The 15,009-nt window shown below is 37.5% G+C and overlaps 1 long non-coding RNA gene across 3 annotated transcripts; it reads right to left on the bottom strand.

Annotated features, from left to right (window-relative positions):
* Window positions 1-8,949: 8,949 nt before the first annotated feature.
* LOC149679146 (uncharacterized) lies at window positions 8,950-14,655 on the bottom strand. 3 transcript variants are annotated; one of them, XR_016365685.1, is made up of 5 exons: window positions 13,324-14,655; window positions 12,616-13,228; window positions 12,204-12,554; window positions 11,981-12,139; window positions 8,950-10,755 (listed from the first exon to the last, which is right to left on the bottom strand). It is a non-coding gene; the product is annotated as an uncharacterized LOC149679146 (long non-coding RNA). The 3 variants fall into 3 exon arrangements; XR_016365686.1 differs by having other exon boundaries at window positions 12,204-12,723; window positions 12,789-13,228; XR_016365684.1 differs by having other exon boundaries at window positions 12,204-13,228.
* Window positions 14,656-15,009: the final 354 nt, after the last annotated feature.

The raw sequence follows: 15,009 nt of genomic DNA, 5'->3' as shown, positions 1-15,009 counted from the left end.
CAATTTTTTTAAACTTCTCTTTATTTGCGCCGAAAAATTTTAGCACCATATTTTTTATCATATCAAACTACATCAGAAAAGAAAAAAAAAATTCCGAGCAGGGGCTATTCTTGAAAATTGCCATTTTTTTCATTTTAGCATTCTCTGTGTGAATTTTATTATATTTAATACAAAATTAATTATGAAAATTGGATATAGTGCTTCAAGTGTCTTGTCTCTGAAAATGTACACCGCTTCCGATAAAACCCACCAGAACGGAGAAGGTTTATTTAGTTTCACAGTTTCGGCCCAATCATTATAGAAAATGAAAATCCATCTATTCATTCATATGACTTTGTATTTTTCCACTTTTCTTTGTTCCTACCTTAATTGTTGTTAAATCGTTAGTTTCATTAGAACTTAATGCGGTGAAACTAATAATGAAGTTTAAAGTTCCGCGTAGGTGTGGTTTAATTACGTTCCTATAACAAAGAGGAGAGAGAGACGGAGAGATAATCAGTATAGGCAGACGTGATCCATGCGTGTTGAAAACGGGGGTAAATCTACAGACGGTACGTCGCGGCGCCTGAACGCAGCTTTCTCGCGCATAGATGACATAGGGGATGACAGAGACACGACGAGGAGGTCTATCCACCCATGCGGAAATGATATGAGTCCTGAAACTAAATTTATAAAGCGCGTTTCTATCACCTTTCTCTCCTCTTTGCCTATAGAGGTAAAAAATTGCGTTAAGAATGTTTACCGCGAAAAAACGTTATCCACATAAATGTGATGAACATCAAATATATAGGGAGTACTAACCTTAGGTCAAATGGTCGTTAAATATAACCCTCAAAATGTTTAACAAATGTTCGTGGAATTAATTGCAAGCAAAAGAAAGGAAAATACAAGTTACAAGTATTTATTTGCTCTCGCAACCACAACAAGATGATTAGCCGTTTCCGTATTTTTTTATTTTAGCATTAACAGTTACGGCCCAATCATTACAGAAAAGAATGAAAGATGGTTTTTGTCCAACAAATTTAAAATGCTCGTGTTACGATTAAAAGAAATTTTATATTGTCTAGCAGCCTTCAAATCCATCTAGTCATTCTTGTGACTTCTACATCTTACAAATTTGTTGCGCTTTTTTAATGACCATATTGCAACCAGGGAAGCCATAGCTGCTGCCGAAGAGAGATTTCTTTTCGCTTTTTTTAGGGTGATAATTGACACGTCACGCTTCAACTATGTAGATATTACACCTATAATGGAACCGTTGCCACATATACTGTCAAGTCCTCATTTAATCTCGCTAAGCTTCATCCAACAACCGACACCGAAAAACTTAATTTTTTCCGAGCGTATCTTAAAGTCCAAAATAGCTAGGAAACGATTTAATCCCATTCACACCATTCTCCTTCCGGCATCAGATGATTTTGTAACACTCATTATTTGTACCTGCAGTCTGCAGAACATCTTGTATAAAGAACTGTGAATGTAGACGATCTGGATTAGCTTGCTGGGCAATGTGTGGTCATTGTCAAGGTATTAGCCGTAATAAAAAATCTTCAGGATGACGAAAAATATGAACGAAATGTTAAAAATGGGTCTTATATCTAATCCTTAACGACACTAGAATGTATATACCCCATATAAAACGGTTTTTCCCAACAAAAATTCGAGTAATATGGCTTTTCTTTTCTTTTTCCAGATTTAAGGATAGTAATATTTCAGGGACCATTTTTGAAGATGGGTCGATAATTTAGACTCGAAAATAGTTATTTTTATGGCGTTTTATACGTTCATGAAAATCATCTACTCAATAAAAAAATATCGAAAAAATTTAGATATCGGTAATATATTTGGCACTTCGAGCAGACATTTTCGAAGATGGCGCCCAAACTATCAGTAGCACGTCTTCAATATTCAAGTATGATGTTTAGACGGTCTTCAACATAATAATTACCAATTTTCATAATTTTTGAACCATATACTGTATCTAAATGGCATTGATGGCGGCCATTTTCCAACATGGCGGGCAAATTATCTGACTAATGGCTTCAATATTTTACTATGAGATTGACACAGCTCTGATTATAATACCTATCAATTTTCATAATTTTACAACAACATGGTGAAACTTACTGTACCTAGCATTCACGGCGGCCATTTTCCAATATGGCGACCAAACTATTGAGCACAGAGCTGTAAAATTTTGCCATGATGTTCATGTGGTTCCAATCATAATGTGTACCAATTTTCATAATTTATGAAGAAGAACGTGAAATACATTGTAGCTGTAATTCACGGCGGACATTTTCTAAGATGGCGGCGAAAGCTCGCGCTCTACAGCAGGGGACTTTTAGTATATTTTTTGTTGGGTCAAAAACAACACATGTACCAATTTTCATCTTTATGTTCAAATGTTCTAGGTCAAGAACTTTTTTGGCCTATCTGACCTGGCCTAGTAGGCCATTTGTCGCATTCCACTCCACATCGTAAATTCTCTAAGATTATTGAGCAATGAATCGTCAACATTAAAACCCAAACCAACCATTCCCCAATTAGATTAAAATCAAAATTGTGGATCAGAAAAAGGCCAAAATGATTGGAAATGATAAATGATTTCCCATGCAAAAACCACCTTATCATATTTCATAAAAACGAATACATAAGAAAACCCCATATCGTTATAAGTAACATTTATAACAATAAGTAAAACGCTTCCCATCGCCGTGATGCAATACTAATTTCAAGCGAGTAACAGCTATAGTTTCAAATAGTTTTTAACCCCATACTTAATGCCGTTGCGTCACTTATAAATCATTTATAATATTAATTTTTATATTTATCTCGTTATCTGAAAGAAGTCTCAATTTTAAAGTCATTTAAAATCCTTACTTAAATGCATTGCAAACGTTGCATGAATATTTCAAATGATCAATTCCAACCCCATTTTATCCATTAAGTCTAAATAGCTTTGAAATAATATATAACCGTAGCGTTCTTTAAAGGGAAAGTGAAAAGTTAAGTCGAGTGATGTTTTTAATCAATTCTTCTACTAATTAATTGTAAAACAAATGATTTTAAAATTAAAATTAGTTTGAGATTTCATGGATAATTTTAAATTTGAACCTCCGACCAAGCGCGTAACGCCTTACCTTCTTATTAACAAAATTCCCATACCAATCTCCATTGCGAATTAAATTTTGCGCGAGATTTGACAAAAATTGCGCGCGGTGTCACAATATAGTGTGTGAAACGAGAATTTTGTGAACTAGGCCATAGATGGCATTGCGTTACACGATTGGTCAGAGGTACCAGAAGTAAGATAAATGACTAGAAGTAAAGTGCTCTAGCATTGGTAATAGATCCTGACACTAGTGAACAAATTTGAGGATTTTATGCCGCTTCCATCGCGCCTACACTAGAGAGATAAAATTGGTCGAGTTCCAAAAACATTTCCTACCCCCGTTCCCCTCAACCTAAGCCGCGGAACACGGACGCGGGTGCTTGAATCTAGTTCGGCCGTCTACCGCCGCGAGTGTCTGACGTTTTGGAGGGGAAATTCAGAAACCGCTACCAGAGGGCCAACCGTCGGTGTGTTATCAAGAATATTCACTTTCGCAAAGCGAAGAATTTGGTTAACTCGATACTTCTAGTCCCTTATCTTACTTCTGGAGGTACTAATTTGAAGTTATTTGTGAAATCTCAACCCAATTTGAACTTTGAAATCATTCGGTGTTATTTCCTTGGTGTTTCACTGCGAAGATTGGTCTTAAGAATCAATAAAAAAATCACTTTTTTTTCATTTTCATCCTCAATTTAAATAAGCCTTAATTTCAGGCTAAATTCATCCAATAATTGTACACGCCCAAATGTACAATTATTGGATGAATTTAGCCTGAAATTAAGGCTTATTTAAAGGGAGGATGAAAATGAAAAACAAGTGATTTTTTTATTGATTTTATTACTTAGCTAACCATGAATCCCGAACCGTTACTAAAAATTCCTCGCAGACTTTGTTGGGTATTGATTATATTTGAAACTTTACCCTCTTAAGATAATATCATGAGTTAATAATATGTTAGCTCCCTATAAGTTACTCAGGCTCCATAGGCGTAATGTATCCAGCGATTTCTCCTCATTTCACCCTCGCGGGAAAAAAAATCCGAATGTTGCGCTCTCTCTAGTCGAAAAAAATCCCGCTCGTACGGCTCCTCGACCTCGAGTCGTCGGCTGCTTTTTCACCAAGGGAGTGTTTTAGTCGTGAATGTTTATGTTTTAACAATTTAACATTAAATCATGGCATTTGTGTCAGTACTGAGACAAAAAATGCACGAACTCAATGCAATTTGCCGATATTGATAAAGAATGCTAAAGATAAGAGTTGTTATTGTGACTTGAAACCAGAAAATTATACAACTGAGCTAAATCCAATCTACTGATCTCTTAACCGAGGCAACTGAGCGAAATATTCGGCTGCTTAAATAGCTCCAATATCATTGGCTAGCTTCCACTACACGCGCTTCCGGAAAAAAACCGGAAAGTAGAGTAAATAAGATTTTCGTTCACGTGGCGGCCGCAGAGCGTCGCATATAATTGGGAAGCCGGCGGCGCGGGAGAAAACGCTGGATTATAAAAATTAGTTGCCTGAGTAACTTATAGGGAGCTAACATATTAATAACTCATGATAATATCAAAGCTGATACTAAAATCGTAAAAACTCCCCTTTTATTCTATACGTAAGTTACCTTGATAATTTCATTTGATTATTATGGGCGGTTTCAGGGATTCGTGATAGTGTGGTAGAACCTTAGTAAGGTTTTAGTTTTGATATTTCATATCTGTCTCTATTGTTTAGCCATTTTGGTTGGTCGATAAAATTGGTTTTCTGTTCAATGCCTTTTTAGTTTTCATTCCTTAAGTATCTCGAAATGCTTTTAGAGGTTATTGCTTGTTTAGAGCTTTTAGTGTAATTTTGTAAATGCACCGAGCTCGTTTTATTTAACGTCTTTTTAATACGCGAGCCACTGTGTTTATTTCAAATTTTGTTCTATTTTTTCTTTTAAGTTTTGAAATCCATTTGTTTGTGAAGAAATAACGGTAAGAAACTTACTGAAACTCATTGCTTAGTTTAATATAAATTGTTAAGAATTTTTAGCATAATTTAGTAAGATGAAACACTCTGTATAAATAAAAATCTTACTAGTAATACCAGAAGTAAGATAAGAATAGAATAGAAAATATTTAGGGACTAGAAGTAAAGTGCTCTAGCATTGGTAATAGATCCTGGCACTAGTGAACAAATTTGAAGATTTTATGCCGCTTCCATCGCGCCTACACTAGAGAGAAAAAAATTGGTCGAGTTCCAAAAACATTTCCTACCCCCTTCCCTTCAAGCTAAAGCCGCGGAACACGGACGCGGGTGCTTGAATCTAGTTCGGCCGTCTACCGCCGCGAGCGTCTCACGTTTTGAAGGGGTGTGTTATCAAGAATATTCACTTTCGCCAAGTGAAGAATGTGGTTAGCTCAGTACTTCTAGTCTCATCTTACTTCTGGTTTAAGTAATAAATACGAGGGATAGATGCAATTTTAGAAGCAGGAATGGAGAACAGAGTATATTGGGCGCGCGTCAATGTCCCGGACCCCCTTCCCCGGGACGGGGGGAGGGAGGGTGTGTGAAAGAATTCTTTCCACTTAAACTTCTCCAGTTCGCGTTAATTCTCCTAGATGGCGTAACGTAATTTATTTCGAAATTAAATAATTTTTCTCCCTCCGACCGCATGGACGAACTAATACAGATGGACGGATTATAGAGTGAGAAAGTTGAAAAATACTCGTTAATTCGCCTTCTAGCGGCAGATGGTAGCAAACCGGATAATGGAGGGGGGGGGCATATGGGAGAATCAACGTTTTACAAATTACTGAAAAACTGGGAGAACGACATTAACCACGTGACAAAAATGTCAGTTATGATTGGTTCATGGTTTAATCAGTTTCTTATTTTTGAAAGTAGCTGAGATTAGAGCTAGCAACGCCTTGTGTTGTCTAGATGGCGCTAGCTTTTCCGGGATTTGACTCATAGATCCCAGAACCCCCTCTATTTTGGGGGGCTGAAAAGGGGAAGTAAGCTTAACATTGGTTGTTTTGTAGCTTAGTATGGGACTCTATGGGCTGCAATCCGTCCTTCAGACCGAGAATTTAACCCCGGTTAAGCCTAAGACGAAGCCCACGCCCTTGTGCGTCGTTTTCCCTACAAGTAATTAACGAAATAGTCTATTACGTCGCTTAGTCGCTTGCTAAAGTTTTAAGAAATAAAATGTGATCATTTAAGTAAGTCTTTGAGAGTTCGGTAGTGATATTCCAAGTTGGTAACGTATACTTAAGGGGGATTCAACCCGTGTATCTCGTTTTAAGCGTTAATCACAACGGAGCACGCGTCGCCCCAATTTTATCTGATAACCTAAACCACGTAACTTTTTAATCTAACCCGTGCAAGACATACGTGCTTATAGGGCTCGGACTCTGTTATACATTATCTGAAATTATAGATATTGAGATGTATATTTTATTTATAAATATAGCGGAACGAATAATGCTAATGAATACGTTATTTACAAACAATAACATATGTATATAGAAGACCTTAGTGGATATTCAATTGACATTGTTAGTATACAACATTAGCGCTAGATATTTCTATGCGTGTATAATATTGGCAACTGATAAAGATAACATATTTGTTCATATTGGCTCTTTTCCATAACCATTCATACAAGCTTTATTTCTGAAAGTAGTCTCTCACAGACAATGTATAGCAACGTTACCATTACTAACGTATATCTATGAGAGGTTTAAATTTAATTCCGTGCCTATATAGGATCTGGCTTTGTTTAATATTTAAAAATATGCTTCAAGATGACATCAGTCGTTACAGCTGTTAGCGACGAAACTCGTGTTTCACTACGAAAGGGTTGCCATTTTACGACTTTCATTACTCTTAGCTTGATTCCCTGGTGTTTTAATGATAAATTAAACCAAGACGTTAATGATATAACGTTTGTGTTTGGTATCAAAAATGATTTGAACGAGATAGCCTCTCAATAACATTTTAAACCTTCAGTCTTAGAACTCGATTAACACAAGAGATCCAAAGAGTGTCAACGGATGTCTATGCGTAGGACGAACGTTACAAACGCGGTGGGTAACTCTACTTTCAGAAACTGACAAGTATTTAAACACACTTAGGTTTACTTGTAAATATCGGTGCCACAACAATAATAATAGAGCTTTAGTTACGTGGATATTCTTATCAGCTATGCATAAGAGTCCTTTTAGTTAAATTCACAAGTGTTAAGTAATTCCAAGGTCAATTTGGTTCAAGTTAAATAGCTTCATGCAGTACGCGATGTACAAGTCCGCTGAGTTATGTTACTAAAATTTATGCTCCTTTTTGTAAATATGTTTTTAAATAATTTTAAATGTTATAAATGAGGTTTGACTTAATAATAATGGATCTAAAGCATTCCGTACACTAAGTCCTCAGCAATCACCTTAGAAACCTCGTCTTGACGCGGGACAAAAATCCACAAGCGCGGCTTTTCAAATAGTTAAGCCCTAATAGAGTAATGACGAGTGAACTGTATATCGCGTATAAGATTAGGTTTGGTAGCCTTGCTCCAAATATTCTGATGTTGAGAACAATCATGTTACAATTACCCCGCTTTGTGGTACACTTCTCTCGAAGAGAAGTATTATGTACATCTGTTACAATACACGAAGAACCAACCCCAATTTCATTAACGAGGTATTTATTTTCCGGTACAGAACCAAGTATTGACTGACAACGTGAATCAAAACGTAACTAAGGTCTTTCAAGTTTGGTGCTTTTCCATTTTCATTTCAAAGTAGGGTCTTTGCGCGTGACGTCAAGTTACCTTCCCCCTTTCCTCTCCCCTTGCCGGCTGCCCGCTCTGGCCACGTTAGGACGCCATGTTGACATCCCCTGAAAACCGGTTTTCGCCCCCTATTTCTTCCCCCTTTTTACTCTCGCGGAAACACCCTATAGTCACATTAGGCGTAACTACATCAAGTTCTTGGGAACTGTAAACTTAACGAATTTAAAGTGCGAAAAGGCTCCGAGCGCTACACTATACATTTGTATCTGACTGTATTCAGATAAACATGAAACACTTCTCAACCAAAGCCACTAAACCAAGTACGGTTTGACAAAGACACCTACTCACGCTTATATTTGGCTGCATTTTTAAACCTGGAAAACATTTCAACCCAAGAAAATAGAGAGCTGCATGGAAATGGTAAATTTACATTTACCGCGGTAACCATTGAAAACCATGGGAATGGATGGCTTTTCTAGTAAAATCACATATTCGGATCGGGAATGGACGGAAAAAAAACAAAATATGGAATGGAAGTGGTTAAATTGTTACACATTTTAGTTGGAAATGGTTAATAAATGGATAGAATCTATTTCCTATGGAAGAGCCTAAAATTCAAAAATAAATAAAAACGGTTTTGCGACTGAGTAATGGCAGATATCGGCCTTTGATAGTATTAGACGATATAAGGCAATATAACATAGGTGCCACTACTACTCATCTCACTTAGTTTGTTGTAGGCTAGTTACTAGCTAGCTAAGCTCACAGTACCGTCTTCTGTCTCATCCTATTACTTTAGCACACGAGATTCACTGCTATTATTGCTGCCAATCAGTCCATTGTAAGTTTTCGCGCCAAATTCTCGGAATAGATATTTTGGGAAGTGGCTCTTGCTACTTGGCGACTGGCGAGGAAGAGTCCCTCTGTCAAGTCAAATTTTTCTACAATTTTTCAGCCTCCTTATTTTTACTAAAATTCCCGATGAAGAACCCATATTGCAGTGGTAATTTTGGGCCAAACCAAGACGCTCCAGGGTTATATTCATTCTAACATTATGGTAGGGAAATGGTTTTCTGCTATTGTTCATTTCGGTAATGGTTGGAACTGCAATAACGTTTCTTAATTGGGAATGGGAATGGTTGGTATTTGGAAACCACGGATGGGGAGGTGGATGAAAAATATGGGTGGAATTGGTAAACAAAAATATGAACAAAATTGGTATGGAAATGGTAACGTTTAAAACTAAAATGCAGCTCTCTACAAAAAACTAAACAAGTACGCTTGGGCATAGACATCTATTCACACTTATATTTGATTGAATTCTGGGAAACTTTGAAACATTTTGACCAAAGCCACTAAACTGAGTACGCTTGGACAGGGACACCTAGTCCCACTTGTATTTAATTCAAGTCTATAGCTGTCCCACTTAGTGTAAAGGGATTTTGGCCGAGGGGTTGCCCAAGAGTGGGAGAGCTAAGATTACTTTAAAATTCCCGACTGAAAAAGAACTTAAAAGTCAATTTTATTCCTGTGAATAAAATTAAAGGGTAGGTCGAACTAACGTCGATCAGAAGTAATTCGGTGGAATAATGAGCTGATTTTAACAAACAAACTTAAGACTTTAAACCATAAGCGTGACTCACGGGAAAGTGAAAAGGGGACTATGGGCAAGAGAAACCCTAAAAGACTATTGATAAAACTTTTTATTTGAAGGGTTAGTGAGTTATTTTTAAAGGGTTAGTATTTCAATATGAAACAAAACCTTCTAATTAAATTTTTGTACAGAGTTAAGACACATATCTACAGTTTACAAAACCAAATTGGGTTAATAATCAAAATCAGTTTAGTTAATTAGTAATTTCTATAGTTAAAACTAAGGTCAACAAAAATCATTTAACACTTACTACTCGGAAAGTTACTTCGTACAATATTTGCATTTCGCGACACGTTTCATTTTATTACGGACTGTTTCACCTAATATTTGAAAGTATTGCCAAACACTGACGCGGGTACGCGGAAGCCACGATGCGTTAACCTATACCGGAATCTCCCACATGATGGCAATTGTTAATGAAACGAAAATGGATAGCAACTAAGTTATGAAACCATAAACGAGTAGATAATGTAGGATATAAAAACATGAAGATTTTAACTGTCAATGAGGTTTGCAGATATTACTTCAAAATATAACGTATTGTTGATATATAATTTCTATTAGTTGAAAAAATTCTTATGAGTATTAAAAAGATGTGTATTAAGTTGCAATGTTTTTTAATGGATAATAAAGTATATGACGAAATTATTTTCTTTCATCTATAAAAAACGCTATATACGAATGAACGCCGACATTTTTTGTTTGATATGCCTTGTTAATATTTCGTTGGTTGTAATCAAGTCTAAAGTTACGATAATTAAACTGATAACGTATTTCGATTATCACTGTTTATAACAGTAAATTGAATAAATATATACTTCTTTTGGATGTTTATAGATAATTGTATATAAACAACTTAATCGTCTATTTCAGTTACAATCCATAAATGCATATCGTATTATGTATAATGACATGATAGTCATCATTATTCAAATGGCTTATATTATAGAAACTCCGAGCCCTAGGTGATTGAATCTAATTCGGCCGTCTACCGCCGCGAGGGTCTCACGTTTTGGAGGGAAAATTCAGAAACCGCTACCAGAGGGCCAACCGTCGGTGTGTTATCAAGAATAATCACTGTCGCCAAGTGAAGAATTTGGTTACCTCCGTACTTCTAGTCCCTTATCTTACATCTGGTAATACAAAACGTTGTTGATCAATAAATATTGATAGCTTCGGGTTGATACGCTTCCTAGTTTCCTGGGTAGCTTCCGTTTTCTGCAAACGTTTGGACGATCGTGTTAATATTTATAAATGAGATATTTAGAAGGCCAGGATGTGTTTGAAACTTTTTTTAATTTTTATAAATAGGCTCTTTGTTATTTTTGCTGCGTAGAAATCTAAGGAGATCTCTCAGAGAAAGTATTTTTAATAAATTGTTTATCGTCTGTACTTTGTATCGTTCATTGCGTGGAACGGATTTAGACTGGCTTTATCTTTTCCAGTTAAAACGATATGGGTAGATTGTTTTTGGAAAATAACAAAAATGGTTGGCAAAATGTTATAGAACATTATCGACTAAAAGTCGCTCGTATAACCCTCTGTGCTTACTACCCTTTTTTGAATTTAGTGATATGAAATTACCGTAATTTTTTAACGGTAATTTACACCGGGTATGTTACCGATAAATTACCGTTCTGACGGTAATTTATAATAATAGGGACTTGGCAGTACTACGTCATGCAACGTCAGGCTAACTTCCACTAGTGCTAAAAAACATACCAGGAGGAGGAGCTTATATAGCTTTCATTATGTTTAAAAAACATACCATAATGGCGCTGGGGGCGGAGTTAAGCTTGAATTGCCAAGTCCCTATTCTGTTTTCACGCGTATTAACCCACGTTGAGTAGTCTGCTACCACGAACTTTCTCATGACGTCATACCCTCTTACTTCTTACCAATGTCAGCTTAGGCCATACAATTTAGACTACCAATATTGACGTCACGTCCCCGTAGCTCCTCCCCTTTCAGTACCACCACTCTATTGTGAGCACTTTATGCCAAGTTTAGGGGCTTAAACAGCACGAACTAATGGAAAATTAAGGAAAAACTGCAGACTCCAACGTATTTGCCGGAAACAGAAATCACGATAGCCGACTGTGATCTCAATCTCAATCTCTACCCTGACCCCGACTCCGCCAAGGAGGGAAGGAAGGAAATCACAGTAGGCTATTCCTTAACCCTTTAATACATATACAGCTAATACAAAGTTTACAGACTAGAAGGATTCATACCATTTACAGAAGGAGGGCTGGATTTAGACTCCACCAGTGAGTCAGGCCTCCTTGTGTAACACCTGAAGCCTGGCCTCCCTGTGTAAATGGTATTAATTCTCCTAGTCTGTGAACTATGTATAGGAATAATTTTGTAGCCATTTTTTAAATGTATTGAGGCGGATTTTGTGGGAATAGGTAGACTAATCATTATATATCTCGAATTTTACCTTGCGAATAATCTATATCTCTGCGTCTTGCACCTTGCACCTTGCGCGCGCCTGGCCTCGCCAACCCAATGAAATCGCAGTTGGGAAAAACGTCAGAATTATAAAGCGTGACGGACAGTAGTCAAGTCCGGCCCACAAAACCCGCACAGAAATGAACACCTGAGATTTGGGACACAATGATTATGAATTCCTGTTTAACCATAATAAAAAACAAAATCAGTACCTTCTGTTAAAAATATCTTCACAAACAACAGAAGATAGTATTATTGGAAATAGTATTGGGGGAAAAGATTCAAAATAAGTCGATCAGTTCGATCAGCAGGCGCATTGAATTAATAATGCAACCTTATTTAGAAGCTTCCCTGGCTTCATACATTCTTTAAATATACTCAGATATACTATATTGTAGTTATCAATCAGAAATTCAGGGGTATTTCCTTGCAATGCTCCGCCTCCCGAGTCTTAGATAACATCATAAGTTTGCTAATGCTGTCTCTCTAAGTTCCCAAAACGTTTTCGTTGTGTTGTTGTGTTTGGAGCCGCCGTTAGAGGTAGACACTGTTTTTGGAAAGAACTTGTCGCGAGCAGATTGCGTTAAGAGTGAGATTTAGAAAAGTGTTATCAAGAATGCATACATCTAAGAGGAATTCAATTGCAATCTACAACAGACTGAAAAGCTTGTAGAATTCTGTTTCAAACCTGCGGGAGATGCTCTCACAAATTACTGGAAACCCTTAAGCGCGCTTAGATAAAGAAACACTCCTGTAAGCCAAGTTTCTGGGCGACAAAGTTTGAAGGAATACGATACCTGTCGGAGGTTCTACCTTATAGGTGCGGAGTTGGACCTCCCTTGTCCGCCGGAGATGATTTGACCCGCACACCCCTTCCGTCACCTCCAAAGTAAACCTTATTCCTTTCTTGCTTAAACACATACTGAAACCTGACTTATTGCATCCTTGCCGCGGACCCTTAAGGGACCCAATTTCCATTGTAACCATAATAAAGAATAACCAGAGATAGATTTAATTTTAGAAGTAGGAATGGAGAACGGTTAGTATTCACTTCAGTCCGACTCATAGACCACCCAGTATAGAGCCCCTCCCTCCAACACGTAACGAAAATTTTAAATTATATTATTGGCTCACTTAAACTACGTTTTGACGACGTTGCTATCGGGGACGCCGAAAAATACGTAGTTCCTTTTTACCTCTGTCGCTATGACCCACCTCTTCTTTCGTACCTCCTCTCCTTTAATTCAAACAGAAAGGCCCAGAAAATGGGCTGTTAAAGATTCCAAGTAGAAGTTCCAAGTGTTCCTGATAATGATTGGTTCCCAAACTCACTGTGGTTTATTCTTTTTTACTCGTAGTTTCTGATTCCGTAAATAACAACGAGAGGGCGTTGACATCGAATTTAATCTGATCTGGAGTGGATAGACCCTGTAAGTACATTTGAGTTTCAAGATACTTTCTTTACAGAGCTCTCAGTTGGGTTGGGAACTTCGGGTGTGTGGTACGTCACACCGTCCTAAGTCTTACCACGCACGGTTCTGGCAGACATATTAGTGGTGGCGTACAGATTTTCCCTTTATTCGACAAAAATTATCTCACGAATCTTAGCTCCTCCCCCAACCGAAAGCTCTCTATAGTACTGACATTTAGAATTTGTGGGTGGTAGCGGTTAAGAATGTCCACCATCTTGCCATAGATCCTAGCTTCAAATTATGGAGGTATAAACTCGATCAAACACGTCACGTCATTTTGCTTACGAGGTAATCTAAGACCTGTTGATTGGCTGATACATTTAAGAGAAGAGAAGGGGAGGGGCCAATTTCCCCATCCGTTCAACGGTTCTTCGTATGAAACTTACGAGCGATGTTGGTGAACATTCTTAAGTGCTACTATCCTAGTTTTTCTCGAGCGCATTTGAAATGAAACGTGAACTCCATGAGACTCCCGTTCCCAATCCAACATTTTTAATTGGTGTGCTGGGAATCTGTGTAATTAGCGGCGCCCCTCGATTTGCAGTAGCAATAAGCACGGCCTGTTTGAAATTGATAACTTAGAGAGGATTATTAACATATGACAAGACTAAAAAGCTTTTTTTAATCAATATGTGATCGGTGAAAACTTGTTTTGAAGACTTGGGATAGCGTTGCACTTAAATATTAACTGGAGGAACAATTTTGCCATACTGGTTACAACGTTTAAAGGACACTTAAATGTTGTCTTGGGGAAAATAGCAGAGATGAAAGGCGTTCATAGACTATTTCGGAAATTACATACAGAGAAAACATTACACAGAGGCGAGGCCACCATTGGGGTTTTCTCCCAATCTCTCTCTCGCCAAGAAGCATCGCTAAAGGCAGTACATGTTGGCCAATGGCTAGCTTCCCGAGTGTAGTGAACTTGGACTCCATCTGGTGTTGCTTCTTCATGCGAGGGAGAAAACCCCAAAGGTGGTCTCGCCTCTGTGTGCTGTTTTCTCTGTATGGAATTTTTGAATTGGTCTATAGATAGGCTTTCAGAAGGTGATAATTTAGGAAGGATGACACTCTGTATCCTCTTAATACTTATGTAACATGATTCTTCCCAAGACTCATGGTCCCTTTTTGTTTGGTCTCCCGCTCATCATACTTCAGATTGGTAACCATCGCACAACCATGATTGTCTTGACGTGGGACAAAAACGCACAAGCGCATGCACCATTGCACCTTGGCAAATAATTAAACAGCGCCAATAGAGTAATGATGAGGGAACTATTTACATGGCGTATGTGATTCGGTTTAGCAATTAACCTTGCTATAATAAATGTTAATTTTGATGTTGGTTGGGAAGAATCATGTTACAATTACAGTACCCGCTTTGTGGTAGGTACACTTATCTTGAAGAGAACTTCTGGTAGTACGTGTGTACCAGAAGGGGATAATAGAAGTATGATATACATTTGGTGTAACTTAGCGTTATGCTTCGTGTTTTTCCGTAATTATTTCCAGTAGTGGTTTAAACGCTAATACAAAATGCCCACGT

This window comes from Phalangium opilio, unplaced genomic scaffold (genome assembly GCF_054372755.1).
Source record: "Phalangium opilio isolate 3A_F unplaced genomic scaffold, DU_Popi_V2 ptg000041l_1, whole genome shotgun sequence".
Lineage (NCBI taxonomy): Eukaryota > Metazoa > Arthropoda > Arachnida > Opiliones > Phalangiidae > Phalangium > Phalangium opilio.
The sequence above is the reverse complement of the archived record's forward strand: the minus strand, read 5'-3'. Positions and strand labels throughout refer to the sequence as shown.